Raw genomic sequence first — 24,084 nt, 5'->3', positions numbered from 1 at the left:
TGCATAGAGAGCCAGACTCTATAATTGTGCCAAGTAAGATCATTAAAACTATGGAATAGGTATGTGACCTGGATCTGTGCTGTCTTTGATTTAGGGAAGTCATGAGTGAGGACTACCAATACAAATTTGCACCTTGTCTTCAGCTCAGTTTTAGAGAGTTGTCCAAAAGGCATAGAGGTTAATTGACATGCTTAAGGTCACATAGTCAGTCAATAGCTATTTGTCTCAGTTTCCTCATCTGTAAAGTAGGAATAATAATAATACCTTCTTCCCAGGATGTTGTGAGGATCAGATGAGTTAGTATTTGTAAAGTGCTTAGCATAGTATCTGACATCAAAGTATGTGCTATATAAATGCTAACTATGATTATTATTGGTGTTATTATAGCTATAGAGAATCCAGAGCAAAGGAGCAGAAAGGAAATTTAACTTAATGGAAGGCTCTGGTACATATCTATTTCTTCTAGCAAGAGCTTTGTAGTTCTTTTAAATGTTGAATATTGGCTGAAGTTAAAGAGAAGTCAAGAGTCTTGATAAATTCTTGCAATTTGTCTGGCTTGAATTTTTCCAAGTTGAGAGCTACCGATGAGAACAAAAGCTTTTGATCTTTGGCAACATGAATGGTAGTAGGACTTTTTGGCAGTTTTGTATGGTTGAGAAATATCAGAGCTGTATAGTTGAGGTGAACTAATGCCTATTTTTTACTCATCCTTATAAAACAGTGTTGCAAAAGCAGTGGGGATTCTGGTTATACCTTCAATCTGTTTTTTATATGGTGTTACTTCTGGCAAAAGAATTGCTTGGTAGATCAGCAGGCTAAAAAATAGGGGATTCATGTGTTTGTTGCTCCAATTTCACTATGTATTACTATGTCTTTCTGTAAATAAACAATACCTATTGTTAGTTTAGTATCTTTGTGTATTCTTAAGTGACCTGAATGATAAAAATTTCTCTGCATATGCAAGAGAACCTATGATCATTGGTCATTTCTGACCAAGTCAGTCAAGTGAGCTGCTTGGAGGAGAAAAACGGAAGACTGATTCATAATGTAATTGCCCTGACATTTACTTAGCATATTTATAGAGAGCTTTAAAGTGGTAGTTATCCCAAAACAGCCATGTGAACTAGTTACTATAGTATTAGGAACTTTTTGCAAATGAGGAAATTCATATTCCAAGAGATGAAGTGACTTGCCCATGGCCATATATCTAGTAAATGATAGAAGTGGTAAACCTAGGTCTTTTCTGATAAGAAGTCAAGAGTTCCATGTATTAAACTGCCATTAAATGATGGCACAAAGTCATTTAGCTGAAAAAAGTAGTATATCCAGTAGGGTTAGTTGCACTGACATTGAACAAGAATTACAGAGCAGGTAAAAGGATATAGAGCCCATGGGACATTGAGAAGGATATGTGGGAAGATTTGGCTTCAAATCAATTCAACATGCATTAATTAACTACTACTCTTATGCCAGACAATGTGATAAGCACAGGGCCTACAAAAAAAGGTAGTAAAAGTCTCTGCCCTTAGGAGGACAAAATGCAAACAACTATACAAAACTGTATATATATACAAGTACACATACTGGCTGAAGAGATTTCAGAGGGAACACACTGGCTTGGTGGACCAGAAAGGCCTCCTCCACCCCTTGCAGAAGGTGGAATTTTAACTGAGACTTGAAGGATGTCAGGGAATAGAAATGGAGAAGGAGAGGATGCTAGGGGTGGAGGTGCTAATGAAAATGTTCGCAGATGGAGGAACAACAAGGAGAGCAGCATCCCTGCATCTCTGTGAATATATGATGGGGAATCAAGCTTAAGGAATAAAAAGACTGGAATGATCTTGTGGCTCCCAGGTACAAGGTCTTCCCGCATTCACTATAGTAATAGTCTGAGGGGTTAACCTGATTATGGTCATATAACTGGTGCTAGGAGGATTTGAATCCAGATCTTCCTGATTCCAAAGCCAAGAAACTAATATCTTATGGGATTAGAATCACTCCACTTATTGGCCAGTTTTTAGCTTTTTTTTTTTTTTTAAATTATGGCTTTTTATTGACAGTACATATGCATGGGTAATTTTTTACAGCATTATCCCTTGCTCTCACTTCTGTTCCTACTTTTCCCTTCTCTCCCTCCACCCCCTTCCCTAGATGGCAGGAAGTCTCATACATGTTAAACATGTTAAAGTATATCCTAGATACAATATATGTGTGCAGATCTGTACAGTTCTCTTGTTGCACATAGCTTTTATTTTTGATCTGGACCTGTAATTTCATTAATTTGGGAATTATATCTTGCATGCCACTTGGCAACTCAACAGTTGCCTTAGGTAGCTATCTTAAGGTTCAGCAGCAAAATGTACCACAAGCAAAACTTGAATCCAGGTCTTTTTAACTGCAAGGAATGCTTTCTGTCTGTTACACAATATATTCAATTAATTACTGGGAACAAAACAGTCAGTAATGTGTATTTTTCTATAGATTGTACCTAGGACTAGTGAGTCTGACTAGTGCTATCTTCTCATATTTACGTGATTTCATAGATTAAATTTTTTGGTTTATTCCTATTCAAGCCTAAAACCTTCCAAAATCACTGAAATTATTATTACCTAATGTTTTTAGTAGCATCTCTAACTAACCTTTACCACTATAACAGAGTTTATCCCACCTGTTCAGTTTTGAGAAATTTACTTTTTAGCTAATATGCTCTTTGAGCAGATCTCAGGGAAATAGATTGTACATGTCTTTTTAATCATTTTAAAATGAATTGTAGCCTGAAAAGGCCCTTAAAAATAGTATAGCATTGTGAGCAAGGAAAAGGAATGAAATAATTTGCCCAAATCACATAGCTAGCTAGCTCATTACTATGCATCACTTGATTCATTTTATGAAATTGATAAGCCTAAAAGTTTGGGGTGTTTTTGTTTGTTTGTTTATTTTTTTGCCACCAGAAAGCCATGAAAACCAAAAGATCCCTCATGATTATATCCAGCAAATTCATTGGAGGAATCATCATTGTTATCTAGTTATACAATGTGTCTTTTTGGAAATAAGGAGAAAGTGGAAGAGAGTAGGAAAGAAAATAAAAAACAGTGAATGGGAAGTGATACAGAGATAGAGCACCAGCCCTGAAGTCAGGAGGACCTGCGTTCAATTCTAGTCTCAGATACTTAACACTTCCTAGCTGTATGATCCTGAGCAAGTCACTTAACTGCAAATGGCTCACCCAAAAAACAAAAACAAAAAGGAAGAAAAAAGGGGAAAAAAAGGAAAATCAGATCAAAAAGGAAAAAATGAGAAAGAAAACAAAATGCAAGCAAATAACAACAAAAAAAGTGAAAATACTATGTTGTCTCATATGTCTTACACAGTCCCCACAATCCTTTCTCTGGATGCAGACAGCTCTCTCCATCACAAAATACTAGGTCTATTTTCAAAGATGAGCAGGAGAAAAGGAAAAAGAACCTATTATGTTCTAAAATATTTATAATAGCTTTCTTTGTGGTGGCAAAGAAATGGAAATTGCGGGAATGCCCATCAATCAGGGAACAATAGTGTCATGGAACGTTACTGTGCTGTAAGAAATTATGAACTCCATGATCTTAGAAAAACAGAGACTTTGCATGAAACAATCAAGAGCAAAATGAGCAGAACATGGAGAAATATATTTTCTTTTATATTTGAGCATCTACAATATTTAAACATCTAAGTCTTTTTAACTATTATAAATACCAAAATTAACCATAAAGCATACATGAAGAAAGACATTATCTGAATTCAGAGGAAGAACTGATAAGTAGAAGTATGTATAGAATGGTTTTTACATATGCTTACATATTTGTGTCTAAAATAGTCTTCTCTGGGGGGGGGAGAGAGAAAAAAATTATTTTATATTTTAAAATAACAGCCAGTTATAGATGACAGATTTGTGGTTTCATGTATAATCATCATTTTTCTAGTCTACTGTTATTAAAGTGTTTGTTTTATTTCTTAAGTTTGCAATAAAATTTAAAAATAATTGAGGCTTTGCAAAAACAAAAAATTTCAATTGTCAAACCATGTTCCTGATTTTTGGGGTCACCCTAACCATTTTTTTCTGTTTTCAATTAGTCAACTCTTATTATCTTCCCTGACTTAAAACTACCAGGACTAAGGTCAGAAGTATTCCAACCTCCTTTATCTATTGACTTTTTGAGTACTTATTCTATATTTTTCCCAAAACAGTAGGCCAAATCTTCTTACAAAATCTTTCTCCATGTCCCTTTATCCTCCTGTGGTATATATTTAGTTGGAGAGGTAGCGTGTTTCTTTCTTGCTTTCAATGGAAATAGGTAACTTCATATTGCCAATAGTAGGTATATGTAATAATCTTATATTTCAGGATTTACTGGTTTTTGTTAAAGTTTTCCTTTATCCAAGTTAAATAGTCTAATTACCTTTTAGCTTTTTGAAAACTTTTTTTTGGTATCTTTTAAATTAGAGCATTATTATTGTGAAAGGTATCTTTCTAGACTTCCTAGTTTGTAACTTCAGTATTATCCTAGATTCTTTACTTTCCCTCATATGACATATCCAATTAATTGTTAATTCTTGTCAAATCTGCCATTACAACATTATGGGTTTGAATCTTATCCCTTTTCTTCACTCTTACTGCTATTGCCTTAGTTCAGGCCCTCGTTACCTCTAAACTAGGTTATTATAATAGTCTCCAAATTCGTTTTCTTGTTTCTGATTTCTCCAAACAATTCTATATATTGTGGCTAAAGTAATTTTCCTTAAGTACAACCATGATCATATTAAAAACTGTTCAATCAACTCCATTGGATTCCTATTGTCTCTGGGATAAAATATAAACCCATCTGTTTAGCTTTTAAGGTCCCAAATAGAATAGCCCAAATGTATCTCTCCGAGATCACTAGATATTATTATTCTCCCTCCCACACTCTGAGATGTACATTATTCCTTATGTGTACTTTCTTCTCTTTATATATGTGTTATATTTTTATATATGTGCTTATTTCCTCTATTAGAATATAAATAGAGATTGAATCATTCTTTATAATTGCCTCTCAGTGACTAATATAGTCCCTGACACATAGTAGATGCTTAATAAATATATATTAATTGAGAGTGGGACTTGAAATGAAAAAAACCTAGATTCAGCTCTCACTGCACACACTTACCTAGAATACACTTATAGACAGGACATTTTCCTTTTCTCAACTTTAATTTCCTCTTCTGTAAAATGTGGATGATAATACTTATGATACATAACTCAGAATTGGTGTGGAGAAAGAACTTTGCAAAACGTAAAGTACTTTAAAATGTGAGTTATTATTATTGTACAATCAGAGGCTCTCTGTTGCACATGGCCTTCTCTCACAAAAACTGCTCTAGGTTCAGAGTACTCTTTGTAGCTAAATCCATTTAAAACAGTTCATAACGTCTCCAATGTGTTTTTATTTTAGTAATCAATCAGAAGGTACAATTACTTTTTTTTAAGCATTTTTTTCTCCCTGAGGCTGGGGTTAAGTGACTTGCCCAGGGTCACACAGCTAGGAAGTGTTAAGTATGTGAGACCAAATTTGAACTCCTCCTCCTGAATTCAGGGCTAGTGCTCTATCCACTGCTCCATCTCGCTGCCCCCTTTTTAAGCATTTAATAAAATAATATAATAAGAAAAGTAGCATGAACTTTTATATTTGCTAACAAAGTACACTATCAGTAGAAAAATGAACCTGCATGGAAACTACATGTTAAGGTCAAATAAATAGGAAAAACATATGGTATAGCCTTCCCACATACAAGGGCAATGATGTCTTTGCTATCTTCACTCTTCATTGAACTGTACTTAATGCTGTCACCTCTTGGACTTCTGCTATAGTCTTCATTTGAGTTACTACCTTTCAGGGCCACCTGCTGGCCTTTTTGATCCTGCTTCCTAGGGTGTCATAATTAGAATGCCTCTTCTTGAAAACAGCACTTTAGTTATTTATAAAACAGCATATCCAGTTAAGAGGCCTTCTTTTATTATAGAGGAGGAAATTTTAAGCAGTTAAGTGACTTGCCAAAGGTCCCACAGCCAATTAGAAGATTAAAACCCAGATCATCTAACTTCTAATCTAATTCTCTTTCCATTTTACCATACTCTTATCAACACTATATTGTCATATATGGTCAAATGTAAAATTAATAGTACATATAATCTTCATTTCTCTCTTTTTGAGGTCTAGAACTTTTTCTTCTAAAGGAATTGTATTATTCAAATCAGAGGTTTTCCTTCTAAAGCTAATAGACTAAAGAAACAGCTAATTACGTAAATGAGTTGCTGTGGGAACTTAGAATGAATTCATCTTGGCAGTTAGCACAGTAGTATGATAAAAATAAAGTCTGTAAACACCAAGTCAATTTATATCACAAGATATATAAATAGGGTTTTTAAAATCTCTTTTAATATGCATATTATTGAAACATAAGAACAATAGAAATGAAATAAGTAAATAAAAGCATAAATGAGAATTATGATGAGAAATTAAGAAAAGAAGATCAGAAGAAATTAACTTTACCTTTTTTTTCTGTACCATACAATGGATAACTTTTAAACTATATACTTCAGTGCATGAATGGATAGATAGGATATTTTACTTTTAATTTCCTCTTCTGTAAAATGTGGATGACAATACTTAAAATAGATAAAAGAATTAGTGGGGAGAAAGATTTTTGCAAAATGTAAAGTACTTTAAAAATGTGAGTTATTATTATTGTGGAGCAGATTGCAGTCTATTCATACCTATTCATACCTTCTACCTATTCATACCTATTCATTCATACCTGTGTGATTCTTCTCTGTCTTTCCACAAATCCTTCCTAATCCATCTACCCAATGTTTGAAAAACTTTCTGTAGGAATTTTTTCTTACATGAGTACCAGTACAATATTCAGGATTTCCATTTGTTACCCTTTGCTCTCACCAGATTTCTGGCCCACTTCCTTTTCTGATCTTTGTATATTTCCTGGATGATATTCTGTACTCTATTTAATACATAAGCCATCCATCACTGGAAATAAGCTTGTCTGCTTTTGTTCACCATATGCTTTTTTATTCCCCTTTTGAGTTGCCTTCATTTTTGATCTATTGGTGATTATGGTACTCCATGATTCATGACCATATAGTATTCACTAGGGTATATTGCTGTTTAAAAGATGAGTTTTGGAGTCATGGTACAATATGTGAAGCTATGGCTTCATAAATGCAGGATATCCATTACTTTTCAGGATTTGCTCCAGTTCATCATACATTTGTAGTGCTTTTCCTAGACATATTTACTAATGGACTACCTCACTGAACTTCCCCATTCAGCTGTATAATATAATCTACAATGCCAATAAGAATTTTTCACACTTTTTTTTTCTAGTATAAATTTTAGACCAATTTTATCTTTAAAAACTATCAAGTAAAAGTTTTATTAAACTATCAAAGTAACCAAGTGAGTTTACTTATGCATTTAAAATTATTTTTTCAATATATAAATTATCATAATTTGTCTATAACTCTCTCTAGTTCATTAGAATTATTTGTACTTTTATTGTTTTCTCATAGTTAGTGTATATATTGAATTCTTCTGTTTTTTAAAAATTTTGCAATATTTTATAAACTTGTTTCTATATTTCCTTGTACTCCTCCTACTTAGAAGATATCATCACATTATAATATTTCATAACATTAATGTATCCCAGAGTTTGTTTCTTTTTAGCTATTTCTCTATTATTACATATTTAGGATTTTTTTCAGTTAAAAATAATATTGCTGTGAAATTTTCTGAACAAATAGCTCTTTTCTGTTTATTTTTTTATAACACTTTCATTATATCTCCCCAAGTATGAAATTATTAGGTGGCCACTCTTTTTAAAATGGTCAAAGCTCTATCTCATTGACCTATAAAACTCTGGAATTTGATCAAATAAGAATATCTGGAAGAGTGTAGCATCTATAATGATTCTCTCTTTTTAGGATATACTGATTCATTCCCTAGGCTACATAATTCTTGAGACCCATTAACACACACACACAAAAACCTCCCACAATGTTTGCTGTAAAAGATCTATACTTGATCCTTATTCTTGAATATATCTTTCCTTCTTGCTTTCTTATTTAACCTATCCAGAATAGGATTGAATGTCCTTTATATACTTTGTGAAAGCATGACCTTTTCTTCTCTGCATGCACATACTATAAGTTATTTTATTACCAAGAAAAATATCTTCTTTAAAAGACAAAATTGTGTAGAAAGGAATAACCCGTGTATCATTTTAATTGGAGTAGCCTGCAGCTACCCTCAAGTGAAGACATTCACCAAAGTTGTAGAACAAATCAACACCCAGATTGATGGAAGAAATGAATACTTACTTCATAAGGTAATATTTCTTTCATCAGCAAAGAAATAAAATTGAATTTCCACTACCACCTTCTAAGTTCTTGTAAAAAGACATTTTGAAGAAACAGAATAGTATTAATATTTATGCAGTCATCTATTCCATTTTTGAAAGACTAGTAATGAGAAATAGATCGCAATGTATATCAGTTTCTTCAGACTTTAAAAAAGTACCAATTCATATGATCACTTGAATTCATATTACAGAATATTTAATTTAGAAATTATGAAATTTTATATCACAAACAAAATGCTGATTGAGTCAGACCTAATTTATCCTAGCCCTGATTTTTATGACCTTGTGAACTAATGAATGAATCAATCAATGAAAAAGACTTTTCAGGATTTTATATGTACTAACCAATGAAAAATAAAATATAAAAACAATTCTTGCTCTCAAGAAGTTTGCATTCTTATAAGAGAATACAGCACATATAGGATATTTCACATATGAGAAAAAAGTGAAGAAGCCTCATAATTCCTAGATTGTGACAACAAAGCAGGTGCTAATGATCTCTGATAATAGCATTTCCATTTGAACCACTTGGTAATTGCCAGATACTTTACTGTCAGGAAATTTCAATTCCAGTGTTCAGTAGGAGGCAGGAGTTGTAGCACATACAAAAGTGGTTGCCAGGGCACATCTCCATAAAGTTGATTGATTCCCTAATGATGGATTTGGGAGCTGAGATAAAAGCAGGGCTGATGGTCTGCCGGGGACAAGAGGTTGCTTCATGGCTTCGGAGTTCAAGGTTCTGGGGTGTTTTTCTTCGTCAGGTTTGGTGAGAGACGTGGTGGATGACCTGATGATAGTGGTCACTTTCCATGTGTGTCTCTTTTCCCCCTGCTGCTGCAGCTAGGTTAGCTTTCCTGGCCTGTCAGTGACATTTGCTTGGTATGGATGGCTGGCGCCCATTCTCCATAAGAGCTGATTCCCTCAATAATGGCTCTGAGGACTGGCCTGGAAGCTGGGTTTGGTGGAGGGTGAAGGGGATAGAAACACTGCTCACTTCAGTTTCCTCTTCTGTACCTGGTGAATTTTAAAATTTGTGACTGTCTTCATCATAGGAAGTGCTGTGAGAATAAAAGTGACATTATTAGTCATTTTATCTACTTTATGTCTTCATCAATTGTTGATAACAGTGAAATTCTCCAAATCCATGGAAATAATCCAATCCTCAATTACCAGCAAGTATGCAGAAGTAGATCTGCTAGTTCAGAGTCAACAGAATAAGTCACAGTCACAAGAAATCCTAGGAGAGTCCAGAAGAGGAAGAATGATCTTCCATTTTTGAACATGCAAGAAATTATCCACACTAGAGTTTGAGGTCTTACCCCATGCCCTCCAATTCTATTCACTTTGCTCTGCTTCTGAGAGCACGTTCTGTGTCGCTTATAAAATAATAATCTATGATCTTCATATTGTGTATCATATACTCAAATTAGGAAGCATTTATTAAGTACCTATTATATTCCAGGTACTACATGTATACACACATTTATATGACTTGGTGATTATAGTATACATTGTGCTATATTGTATTTGACTACACTGATGTTATTTACATTAAACCAGATTTTTATTTAAATTAACCAAGATGACCATTTGACATATGATCTTTTACTCTGAACTTTCCAAAGACTGGCTTGTGAAAACCAAAGTGCAATAAATAAGTGGTCTCTGAGAAACATTTCAATAGACATTGTAAAAGTGAAAATGTGCTATTTGATCAAGGACAATCACCATCTAGATTTTACTCCTCTTGATTTTTAGGACGGAACAACCTACCCTCTGCTTCTCCTTTTTTCTTTCAGTTGCACAGATGACTATCAAATACACAATTCATGGATTTATAAGGCTCCAAGCTTTTAGGAAGTCTGAGAATAGGTTACATATGAAATACTTTTTTCATATTATTGCTTAAAAATTCTTTGGCAATATGAAGAGACAATTTTCAGATGAAGAAATTGAAACCATTTCTAGTCATGTGAAAAGTGCTCTAAATCACTATTAACCAGAGGAATACAAATTAAGACAATTCTTGAGATACTCTACATACCTCTCAGATTGTCTAAGATGTCAGGAAAAGATAATGATGAATGTTGGAGGGGATGTGGGAAACTTGGGACACTAATACATTGTTAGTGGAATTGTGAATGGATCCAATCATTCTAGAGAGCAATTTGAAACTATGCTCAAAAAGTTATCAAACTGTGCATCCCTTTGATTCAGCAGTGTTACTACTGGGCTTATATCCCAAAGAGTTCTTAAAAGAGGGAAGGGAACCCACATGTGTAAAAATGTTTGTGGCAGCCTCTTTGTAGTGGCCAGAAACTGGAAACTGAGTGGATGCCCATCAACTGGAGAATGGCGGAATAAATTGTGGTATATGAATGTTATGGAATATTATTGTTCTATATGAAATGACCAGCAGGATTTCAGAGAGGTCTGGAGAGACTTACAGGAACTAATGTTAAGTGAAATGAGCAGAACCAGGAGATCATTATACACGGCAACAAGAAGATTATACGATGATTAATTTTGATGGATGTGGCTCTCCTCAATAATGAGATGATTCAGAGATTGATTCCAATGATCTTGTAAAATAGAGAGCCATCTACACTCAGAGAGAGGACTGTGGGAACTGAGCGTTTTCACTCTTTTTTATTGTGGTTTGCTTGAATTTTATTTTCTTTCTTCATTTTTTTTCACTTTTTGATTTGATTTTTCTTTTGCAGCAAGTTAATTGTATAAATATGTATGCCTATATTGGATTTAACATATGTTTTCTACCATGTTTAACATATATTGAATTACATGCCATCTAAGGGAGAGGGTGAGAAGAGGGAGAAAAATTGGAACACAAGGTTTTCAAGAGTCACTGTTGAAAAATTATCTTTGCATATGTTTTGAAAATAAAAAAAACTTCAATAAAAAATCTTTCAGTAAAAACCAACAACAAAAATGAAAACCTAATATTTTTTAGTCTCTAACTCTAGCTTCACTGACTGTGACCCACTGTGATGTGGAATTTAGTATCACTATGCTTCTGGTTTGGGCCCATCACAAATAATTTAACTATTAGAAGTATTGGCATGGCATGGCATGTAGCAAGACCACAATATAGATGATATATTAAATATTTTGTTTAATTTTAATTTTATGTTTTGGTGAGGCAATTGGAGTTTAGTGACTTACCCAGAGTCACACAACTAGGAAGTGTTAAGAGCCTGGATTTGAACTCAGATCCTTCTGACTCCAAAACCAGTGTTCTAGCCATTGCACCATCTAGCTACCATCAGTATATTAAATGTTTTAGAGAGAAGAAAGAAGTGGGAGAAGGAGGAAAATATCATTTCTAAAATAATGATAATAGACATTTTATGGTACTTTAAGATTTGCAAGAGTATTTTCTGATACATTATCTGACTTGAATTTCACAGTGATTCTGTTAATAGGTAGTGTAAATATTGTTATCTCCATTTTTATGGGGCAAAAACTGAGATTTAGAGAGGTTGTCACAAAGTGAGAGGCAGATTTGGAACCGGGGTATTCCCGACTTCAAGTTTAGAATTCTGTGCACTATATCATATTCCCTCTAAGAGATTTATATGAATAATTATACAAGAGATTTTAAAAAGGGTGTTGTAATCAATGAATCATAAAATATGGATAGCACAGTTACTATATTGATACCAACAAAATGTTAAACGACCTGGAGAAAGTCTGTCAAGATATATAAGATATGTCCCCTCTAAAAGATCCCGGGGAGGACAAGCATTGCTCAGGATACGCTGATATACGGAGTATGCACTTCTATTAATTCAGATCTTGATCTAGGTAGAAAGAAGGAAAGAAAAGACAACTTCCCCTTTTCAACTTGAAAATCCAAGCTGCATTTTATTTATTTATAACTTTATTTCAAAGTATTATTACTATCTTCTCTGTAGGTTTTCTTTTGTTGCAATTTCTCTAAAGAATGTTTTTCATGTAGGGAAATGAGATATTAGAGCATGTCTCTTTAGAGAATGGGAATTGAGTTTCACTCTCAATTTAGTTTGCAAAATAACTTTTACTGGAATAGAGCCGAGTTACTTTTGGTGCTCGTCATCTTTTTAACTTTCAAAGATTAATATATCTCTTTCTTTCTTTTGGCAAAAGAAAATGATGTGACGTGGTACTGGAGACAGCTGAATGTTTACTTTGTCCTTCAAGGCTGTTAACAACACAGTAAGTAGGGCAGTGCAGTCATTACCAAGGTGGAGCAATGGGGTCCTTAGACTAGCTCTCAAAATTTGTTGCATTGTGGGCAAACAAGCCCAATTAGCATTCTTGGCAATAATAAAATGAAGTAACCTCAATGGCTGTTAAATTTCTTGGGCATAAGCAGAAACCACCCAGGCACTTTTGTAAAGTATAAAAGCATCTGACTGAGAAAGGGTACCAGAGTGCCAAGATTAATTCATGGAGCTGTCTGCCACGCATTTCAACTGGGATTGGCCTAATACCCAATCCCTGATTTCATTTTCCTCATTTGCCCTCTGATCTGGTCTCAATAACAAGCACCTACCCCCACTATCCTACTGCTCAGAAGAGAAACATTACTGATCTATTGCTGAAATCTTTGAATCAAAGATTTGCCATCTAATGAAGAATGAAAATTTTAAAGATTTTGAGTTATTAATCAAGGTCCTATCGTTGACTCAGTCAAGTAGGATGAACCTTTTGATTTTTACATACCTTTTAATTTGCTTTGCCTCAATATTCTCATTGATACAATGACTTTACAAATTTGGCCCAACTTTTGGGACTTAAATAATTCCTGAATGTAAGATCTTATTGTTGTTTGGGCATTTTGGTTAGGTCCGACTCTTTGTGATCTCATTTAGGGTTTTCTTAGCAGAGCTAGCCGAGTGATTTGTCCTTCTCCAGCTCATTTTACAGGTGAAGAACTGAGATAAATAAGATTAAGTGACTTGCCCAAAGTCACACAACTATTATGTGACCCAGGCCACATTTGATCTCAGGAAGATGAGTCTTCCCGACACCAGGCCTTATTCTGCTACATTAGCTGCTAATGATATATATGCATACATGTTTTTCAAGTATTTTTAAGGGCTTGTTTTGTCAGAGTGGTACTATATGTGTGACATCACAATTTCTGAAAAATTAAAATTATAGATAAACCAAAGATCAAAAGAGTGAGTTCATATTATATTTTTCTCCTCATCAAAAATGAGTCAGTCTGTGAATAAATATTTAGTAAGCACCTACTGTACTCCAGAAACTATGCTTATTGCTGGGAATACAAAGAAAGAAAAAAAAAAGCATTTCCTCAGGATCCTACGCAGGAGTATTGTTTGAAGGAGAATAAGGATTGATGGGAGAAGAAAGATAAGTCACAAAGATAAATTGGAAATAGCCAACAGGGAAAACATTAGCATTGAGGTAAGGAGAAAGGATTTATCATGGAAGATGAACAGCCCAAATACTGCCAATACTTTTAACTGCTAAAGTATCCACCTAAATATATGCATGATATACCAAGAATCATACAGGATGAGACAGATGAATAGGTGGCTATTAACATCATTGAAAGGAATATCACTGTTGATGAAATCATGAATCCATTGAAGTATCTCATCATTGTCATCACCACTTCTATCACCCCTCCCACCACCATTATCATCAGTGCCATTATTTTGCTCATCCAGGATCAATTACACCCTATCTTTATGGATATATATTTTTTTTTACTTTAGACAGATTCTATTCAACATTGTTTTCCAAGAACATATATTTCAGAATCACATAATTTCTGAAATTCTGAAATTCCTGGAGTGAATTTTGAAGTAGAAGAAATCTCAAGAGACCAGGTAGTAAAGCACACATCTTAAAGAAGAAAAAAGAAAGAAAGAAAAAGGTTTCCTATAAAATTTACCTGAGTGGTAGCCATCCTATTTTTGCTTAAAGGCTTCAAATGAGAAGGAATCCACCACATTCTAAGGAATTCCATTCCACTTTTAGATAGATATACATATCTGCCTCTTTGAAACATCTTATTGCTCCCATTCCTGCCTTTTGGGGACACACAGAACAAATCTTCTATGTGATTATTCTCTTCTTTTCTCGAGGTTATATATGCCCATTTCCTTCAAATAATTTTCATATTATATCAACTCAGATCCTTTGCCATCCTTATCACTTTCTCTGGCAACCTTATTAGATATCAATGTTCTCAAACAAAATCTTGCAGATCAAGCCACATGGGATTATCACCTTATTCCTGAATTCTAAGTCTGTCTTTATCAGCCGTAATATTCTTCAAAATCAACTTTTGTAAGAGGTAGCTTTCTGATGATCTATTGGTGACAGAGCTTGTTAATTTCTAGTCATTTGTGACTTTACATTAGTTAGTATATTGCTACAAGCATATGCTCAATAAATCAAGGATTCATGCAAAGTCTGGACGTTCACATAGTTACTGGCAGCTATGTAGGAAAAGGATATCCTATTGTTTATCTTGTGTGTGTGGCCATCTGTTTCAGAAATGCTGTTTTTTGTTTGAATTGACATTTTCTTTGTCTTGTTTTTTTATTTCAAATTTAACTTATTTACTTGAGTAAATAAAATCAGAAACAGTTATAGATCTACCAAAGTAAGAAATGTTTTCTTAGAATCTAAAAAATAAGACAATGGTCATTAAAATAATGACTATCAAGATCTTTTCACATTTAAGCATTTGGGAATTTATTAGGAATGCTCATTTAGAACAAGAAAGGAAATTAATGTGATGGGGAACGACTCTCTTAAATTCCTCAGGATTCTAGGCAGGAGTGTTGTTTGAAGGAGAGCAGGGATTTGGTGGGAGAAGAAAGACAAATCACAAATATGGTGATGGCATTTCACCAGGGCATTGATTTTTAGAGCAGTGCTAAGAGAACCTGGATTAAATAGAGCAAAGGAGCCAAAATTATCTGAGTGTGTTGTGCTATATAGAAATAGGAATACAGGAGAAAAGCAGAGACAGATGCAAATGATGCCTTCACCCAGGTTGTTCTCAAACTACTGGGATTTCCCCTGTTGGTATTATAAATTTGTTTATACAGAGACGGGAAAAATTTGTGGGAAGGAACCAAGAAAATATATTTTTCTTTGTTAATAGGCTTAGAGGTGAGTACTTTGTGTAGATTGTAATGAATGTACTAGATGTTCAAATGTCTATTGAAAACCTTAATTTCTTGTAGGTGAACTGAATATCCTAAAACATTAACTAAATCTTGATGACAATAAGAGGGGGAAAGAGGGAAATGGAAAATAAGAAGCAAAGAGAGGAAAAGAAAAGAGAGACAAGAAGGATAGGAATGAATGCTAGCCATACTAAAATTACTAGAAAGATAATTCCTGAAATTGAATTTGGTTTGACTTCCCAAAGTAATATTGGTATTCTACTTGACCCTTGGGTTATAGGTAGAATTGTAAGCTCCTTAAGATCTAGATCATCTGTCAAGTATATGAGAAAGAATGGAATGTTTTCTACAACACAAATGTCAAACACAAGGAGCACACAACACTTTTGAGTGCATCCTGAATTAGAATAAAATGGGGGCAGCTACGTGGCACAGTGGATAAAGAATCAGCCCTGAATTCAGGAGGACCAGAGTTCAAATCTGGTCTTAGACACTTATCACTTCCTGGCTGTGTGACCCTGGGCAAGTTACTTAACCCCAGCCTCAGGAAAAAAATAAAATTAAAATGTAGTTCCTCTCTAATTTTGATGTATTAATAATTGTTGTTCAGTCATTCAGTCATGTCTGACTCTTTGGGGTTTTCTTAGCAATGATATTGGGATGGCGTGCCATTTTCTTCTCCAGATCATTTTACAGAAGAGGAAATTGAGGCAAAGAGTGTTAAATATTTTATCCAGGGTCACAAAGATATTAATTTTTTTATCTGTATCAGTAAGCATGTGGTTTCTTTTTTTCCTTAATAATATTTTCCTAATTACATGTAAAGATAGTTTTCAGTATTTACTTTTGTAATATTCTGAGTTCCAGATTTTTTTTCTCTCCTTCCCTTCCTTCTCTGACCCCTCCCCAAGACACCAAGCAGTCTGTTATAGGTTATACATATACAATTGCTTTAAGTAAGTTTCTATATCAGTCATGTTAAAGAAAAATCAAAACAAAAGGGAAAGACCATGAGAAGGAAAAAAGGGTGTCTATTAGAATTGTCCCGAGTCACTACATTACTGAGAAGAGCTAAGTGTATCATAGTTGATCATCACCCAGTCTTCTTGTTCCTGTGTCAGTGTTCTCCTGGTTCTAAACACTTCACTCAGCATCAGTTCATGTCTTTCCAGGCTTTTCTGAAATCAGCCTGCTCATCATTTCTTATATCCCATTCCATTCATTTATCATAATTTATTCAGCCATTTCTCACTTAATGGATATTTACTCAATGTCTAATTCCCTGCCATCATAAAAAGAGCTGCTACAAACATATTCGCATTTCTATTTGGGTTTGATAGCAGTGTTCTACAATATACCTGACAAGAGGTCAATGAGCTTTTACTTGAACACCATCAGTGACTGGGAACCTAGTACTTCTTAAGGCAGCCCATTGCATTTCTGCATAGACACAGTTGCTGGGAATTTTTTCCTAAAGTCAAACATAAATTGCTCCCCTTTCACTCTGTCTTTCTCCTAGTTCTGCACTTTGGGGTCTAGCAGTTAGTCAATAAACACTTATTAAGTGCTTTTGGGTGCCAAGAATTGTGCTAAGCACCAGAAATATGAAGAAAGGCAAAAACAGCTCCTGCTTTCAAATAACTGATAATGGATTAAGCAGAAAAAATCTGATCCCCTTTCCCCATGGAAACCCTTCATATACTTGTAAGCAATGGGTATCTGGTTCTGCTGTTCCCCTTCCCCATTGCCTGCCAAATCTTCCCTTCTACAAGCCAAATTCAGTCAATCTATATATGGTATGACATAAATTCAACACCTTAACATTTTGGTTGTCTTTTATGGAAAGTCTCCAGCTTGTACATATGCTTTCTAAAAGTTATTGCCCATAGCTGAACTCTAATTGGGGTATGACTAGGACAGAGTGCTGCAGGCTGTCACTTCCCTATTTCTGTACATCATTATCCTTTCTGTAGTATAAGATTGTGTAGTCTTGAGTTTCCTGACTGCCATATCATACCATTGACTCAAGTTGACCTTGATGCCCACTAAACCTTGAAATATTTTTTCAAACGAACTGCTGTCTAGACAGGCCTCCCCCAACTCACACTTGCAAAGTTGGCTTTATACAAAAAAAAAGTCATATACAAAAAAAGACAATGTAGTTATTTCTTAAAATATTGTACTACAGAGCTCAATATTCAGAGAGGATTTATTAACAAGAATGGAATTAGGGAAATTCCTAATTCTTCAAAGCCAATGCCAGATTTTATAGCTACTTTTCGATTATCAGCAAAAAAACTTTTGGACTTTTTTGAAAGCAATCTATTTCAAACAATAAATAAATAAGGAACAGGATAACCTAAGATCCAAGTATATCTACCATTTTTTCTCTTTCCCTCCCCAATTACAAAGAGGACAAATGTAACTTTTTTCCTGGCTTTCTACTCTGTTTCTGTCTTTGTAGCCTATTTTTGGTTGCCAATCACAGGAGGAAATACTCTAAATGCCAGAGCAATGCACAGGATAAGATTGACCCTTATTGCTGAAAAGAAATGAAATATTGTTCTGAGAAAAACTTAAAGCCTCTCCCTGAGGAAATATAGGATCACAGGTCCAGAGCAAGAAGGGATCTTAACCCCTTCCCACCCTTTCATTAAAGATGAGAAAGATGAAATATAAACTGGATTATCTAACTATGGTCAGATAGGGATCACACAGCAGTAAGTTTCTGAGAGAATCCTGACTTCGAGGATAGCTGGGTGGCACAGTGGGTAGAGCATTGAGCCTGGAGTCAGAAAAACTTGAGCTCCAACCTGGCCTAAGACACTTGCTAGCTGTGTGACTTAGCCCTGTTTACCTCAGTTTCCTTATCAGCAAAATGAGCTGGAGAAGGAAATGGCAGCCTCTTTCAATATCTCTACCAGGAAAACCTCAAAAAAGGGTCACAAAGAAGTAGACATGACTGAAAACAACTGAACAACAACAATCTTGACTTCCTGTGGAAATAGCCCTTTATACTCCAAATTCTTTCTGTTTGCAGAAACATTCATATTTAAGGCTGCACTTTAAACCTAGAGATCATGATAGGTTCCCTAGGAAAGGCAGAAGACCACAGATTAGGAGAGAGAAGTTATCTTAACTGTTCATAGGTGCTGGTAGATTTTTTTGCACTGTTTGTTGAGTTAAATAAAACATATTCTGTTCACTATTTGACAAAAAATTGCTGAGAAAATTGGAAATTAGTATGGCAGAAATTAGGCATAAACCCACACCTAACACTGTATACCAAAGTAAGGTCAAAATGGGTTCATGATCTAGACATAAAGAATGAGATTATAAATAAATTAGAAGAACATAGGATAGTTTACCTCTCGGATTTGAGGAGGAGGAAGGAATTTGTGCCTGAAGAAGAGAACTAGAAACCATTATTGATCACAAAATAGATAATTTTGACTATATTAAGTTTAAAAGTTTTTGTACAAGCAAAATTATAAGGGAAGCAATAAACTGGTAAAACACTTTTACATCCAAAGGATCTTATGATAAAGGCCTCAATTCTAAAATATATAGAGAATTTACTCAAATTTATAATAGTTCAAGCCATTCTCCAATTAATAAATGGTCAAAGGATATGAACAATTTTCAGATGAAGAAATTAAAACTATATGTAGTCACATGAAAAGTGGTTCCAAATCACTATTGATGCAAATTAAGACAACTCTGAGATACACTCACTACACACAGCTCAGATTTGCTAAAATGAAAGGAAACAATAATGACAAATGTTGGAAGGGATGTAGGAAAGCTGGGACACTGATACATTGTTGGTGGAACTGTGAATGCATCCAACCATTCTGGAGAACAATTCCTATGCTCAAAAAGTTATCAAACTTTGCATATCCTTTCCTCCAGCAGTGTTACTAGGGGGCTTATATCCCAAAGAGATCTTAAAGAAGGGAAAGGGACCCACATGTGCAATGTTTGTGGCAGCACTTTTTGTCATGGCAAGAAACTGGAAACTGAGTGGATGCCCATCAGTTGGAGAATGGTTGAATAAATTATGGTATGTGAATGTTATGGAATATTGTTGTTCTGTAAGAAATTACCAGCAGGAGGATTTCTGAGAGGCCTGCAGAGACTTACATGAACTGAGGCTGAGTGAAATCAGCAGGACCAGGAGATCATTATACACGGCAACAACAAGATATATTATAGAATGATCAATTCTGACAGACATGGCTCTCTTCAACAATAAGATGATTCAAACCAGTTCCACTTGTTCAGTGATGAAAAGAACCATCTACACCCAGAGAGAGGACTATGGGAACAAAATGTGGAACACAACATAGCATTTTCACTCTGTTGTTATTTGTTTGCATTTTGTTTTCTTAGTTTTTCTTTTCCTTCCCTCTTGATCTAATTTTTGTTGTGCAATAAGATAACTATATAAATATGAATACATATATTGGATTTAACATGTATTTCAACATATGTAACATGTATTGGACTACTGCCAAATAGGGGAAGGGATGGGGGGAAGGAGAGGAAAAGTTGGAACAAAAGGTTTTGTGAGGGTCAGTGTTGGAAAAATTATCCATGCATATACTTTGTAAACAAATAAATAAATAACATTCTGTACTTCATGCTTTGTTAGCTTGAGTAGGTAATTTAGGAAGTAAGGGCCTTTATCCTTTTTATTTGCCACCTTTCTACTGGGCCTTTGTTTCTCACTTCCTCCAGTTTCATTGGATACTGAGGTTCTTTCAGTGCATTCTACAAGAAGCATTTTCCAGTTTCCTCAATTGTGCTTTTCCCCTGTGAAATCACTTTATATTTTTTCTACATATATTTTGCATATATTTTCTTTTTTGCTCTGTATTCCCAGGATAGTGCCTAAAATATATAATAGACACTCAGCAAAAGCTGATTGAATTACATTACATTGAACTTTTTATTTATTAATTGATTGATTGATTTGTTTAGTGAAGACCTAGGCTTGAGCTGAGTTCCTGTGCTCCCAGGGAAAACTTCAGGTGGGAGCATAAACAAAAGTTAGTAAACAATTCCCAATTTTGAACCCTGCTTACGTGAGCCCAGAACTTCAAGAAAAGGCCACAGGTTAACTAGGTTTTAGGAAAAATTTTGACAGATTTTCTTGTAGGCAATTCCTTAAAATGATTGAATGACTATAGACACAAAGAGTAGTCATTAATTATTTGATGTAGACTTGGAAGGAGGTCTTTAGTGAGGTGATTCAGTGATCAATCCTTGGGTTTTTTTGTCTAAACCTTTTTTACAGATGTCAGACAAAGGCACACTCAATTGAGTTTGTAAATAGCATAAAACTGGGAGAGAAGGCTAGTGCAATTTATGATAGCATCCAAAAAGATATTGATGAACTAGAACCTAGGTTCTTAACTTGAATGCCTGAACTTGTTTTTTTAATATATTTTGATAACTATATTCCAATATATTTGGTTTCCTTTATAATGCTATTTATTACTTGTATTTAAAAACAGTATTCTGAGATGGAATCCATAGATTTCACCAAACTCCCAGAGGAGTTCATAAAGAAAATAAGTTAAGAATCCCTGATCTAGAATGTTGAGCCAAAGATAATAAGATGAAATTTAGTAGGGATAAACTTAAAACCTTGCAGTTTTAGGTGGATATTTAATAGTGAGTGTTTCTCAGGTTATTAAACTGAATCAAATTGAGCCAAAAGGAACATAATAATCCCCTTCACTACTCCCATTACTACTTTTACCAAAATGGAGATGACTGTTAAGTCAATTGTTTTAAAAAATCTCTAGTGAAAATCTTTGGATAGAAGCAAACTCTATAAATTGCAGGGTTCCAAGTATGATTTAGTCCTTTGTGTAGTTCTTGCACATGGAAGATATTCTAATAAATCTTTGCCAGTGATGAATGTTATATATAGTAAATGTGACAGAGAAGCATGTAAAGATCTAAGTAAAATAGGTTTTCCAGCTAGTGTAGTCACAGTTGAGCTAATCTGAAAGGACCTCACCAAGTTAACTGGCAGTTCTTAACTTTTACACTTATCTTATTTAGAAGTTTTCATTTCTAATCTTCTTTTCATGGCTCATAGACTGGTTGATGGGCCTAGAAGTTCATTCATCTTTGTATCCCCCACGGTGCTTTGCATATGGTACATGCTCCATAAATATTTGTTGAATGAATAATTGTTGCCAAGGCAATGGAGCTTCTAATGAATTATGACAAAGTAATTATACTGATTTAGCTTTTCCCAGCAGGGAAGCTAGATCTAAATTTGATAATTTAACCTTCTCAAGGTCAGGAATGCATAATCATTCCCCAGAGAAATTGTTCTTTGTTGAGAAACTAGATTGAAACTTAAAGCTAATTAGCATTACTCTTAGGAACACAACTACTTTTAAAGGAAACAACCAGTTTTAAACAAAAGCATTAAATGGAATTGGTTGTTGTGCACCCAGGTTGTTACTAAAATATAGGTGTTGCAATATTTTACATGTATTGGTCAACCTGCCATCTGGGAGAGGGGGTAGGGGGAAGGAAGGAAAACATTGGAACAAAAGGTTTTGCAATTGTCAATGCTAAAAAATTACCCATGCATATATCTGGTAAATAAAAAGCTATAATAAAAAAATAATAAAATGTAGGTGTTGCAGAAAAGTACAAGAGCCAGAACTTGTAGAGAGCACCAGTCAGGGCAGTAGGTCTTTTTTACATCTGGTTTTAAAGTATTTACTTAAGCTGCAGTTAATAATATTAATAATGTCTTGGAGTTGCAACCTGGAAGATCCAAGCTCAGATTTTTCCTTTGAGCCAATTACATAGCTGAACTTTAGGCATCACCCCAAGACTGTGTTATAGACTGACATGATTTTATTGACCTAAAATGGATTATACCTGCCTTACATTGAAAATATATCTTGAAATTGTTTTAACCTAAAAGTAAGACTCATTTTAATTCGGCTTCTTATGTATCAGTGAAGCATTAGCTGTTGTGATATTCTTTTAAATTGTTGGGGGGGGTCAGCTTTTTCTTCGCTATTACCAACTAAAAATTTCTTTGATTTTTTTACCCCCCAAGAACTGGCCAGAACTGTGGTTTTATTGGTGTAGGAGGAAATGCCCTCCAGTGCTAATCTGTACCTGTTCCTCAGCTCACAGTTTTAGTTAGTTTCCTTGAGTACACTAGGTCATATAGTCATGAAGTATCAGAATCAGGAGTTAAACACATGTTTTTCTTATTGTCTAATTTTCTAAGACCATGAAACATGAAGGAAAGCAAAATGGTATAGGGGAGACAATAATCTAGAACCAGGAGTTATTGTTCTTCAGTTTTTTTCAATCATGTCTGAATCTCCGTGACCCCATTTGGAGTTTTCTTGGCAGAGATACTGGAATGATTTGCCATATCCTTCTCCAGCTTATTTTACAGATGAGGAAACTGAGGCAGATAAGGTTAAGTAACTTGTCCAGGATCACATAGTGAATAAGTACCTGAGGCCATATTTGAACTCAGAAATATAAGTCTTCCTGACTTCACATTTGATGCTCTATTCATTGTGCTTCCTAGCTGCCCTGGTATCAGGAGTCCTGGGTTCAAATCCCAACATTGTTACTTACTATCTGAATGACATCACCTCAGACAAGTCACAAGTTCTGCAGGTTTTAATTTCTTCTCTTAAAATGAGAAAACTGGTCTAGCGCACCTTTAAGTCCCTTCAGCTCAAAATTTATGATTCTATGACTTAATCCCTGTCATTAAGTCCCTCAGCATTTATTAAGTACTTCCTATGTACCAAAATCTTTCCTAGGCTAGAGAGAGGGAGAGAGATTTTTTAAATACATATTGCTATCCATAATATTTGAATGTTTTTCTTACAAATATTAGAGTGATTCAGATTGGTCCATTTCCAAAATTGGAAATATTGCAAATAAAAGTAATAACATGACTTATGTGTAGGTATATGATACACCTGTTGGCACTCATTAGTTTTCAATACCTCCAAACATTAAATGATTACAAAGATAATGTAAATATATCAAAATCTTCTTGATAAATTACTGCTTAGAGAGTTAAATCTAGCAATTAGTTCTTAATTCCAGTTTTCTGTGAAGTAGTTTTGTTTGTGGAGATTTTTTTTTACCTGTTTATTTGCTGTGCCCCAAGATATATATGGCATCTTAGGTGGTACAAGGGTCCAGTGGATAGAATACCAGATTTAGAGTCAGGAAGATTCATCTTACTGAAATAAAATTATAAATGTTGATTTTTTATAAAACTACTTCACAGATTCCAGGCTAAAGACCCTTTCATTAGGTGGGGCATTTTCATTAGAGGAAGAAACCATAATGAGTCCTTTCCTGGCAGTCCTAGTGAAAATAGATTTGGTGGAAAAAGGAAAGTAAAGCAAATGGTTAAAATATTGTTTGGAGACAGTATGTG

General features: G+C 34.5%; 1 protein-coding gene across 2 annotated transcripts in view; it reads left to right on the top strand.

Moving 5' to 3' along the window:
- The window catches only part of RIN2 (Ras and Rab interactor 2), a 233,937-nt gene that overhangs the window by 35,055 nt on the left and 174,798 nt on the right, over positions 1–24,084 (top strand). The gene's annotated exons all lie outside the window — the stretch shown is intronic.

This window comes from Sminthopsis crassicaudata, chromosome 2 (assembly GCF_048593235.1).
Source record: "Sminthopsis crassicaudata isolate SCR6 chromosome 2, ASM4859323v1, whole genome shotgun sequence".
In the NCBI taxonomy this organism is placed as follows: Eukaryota; Metazoa; Chordata; class Mammalia; order Dasyuromorphia; family Dasyuridae; genus Sminthopsis; species Sminthopsis crassicaudata.
Note: the sequence above shows the minus strand (reverse complement) of the source record. Positions and strands in the feature narration are given on the sequence as shown.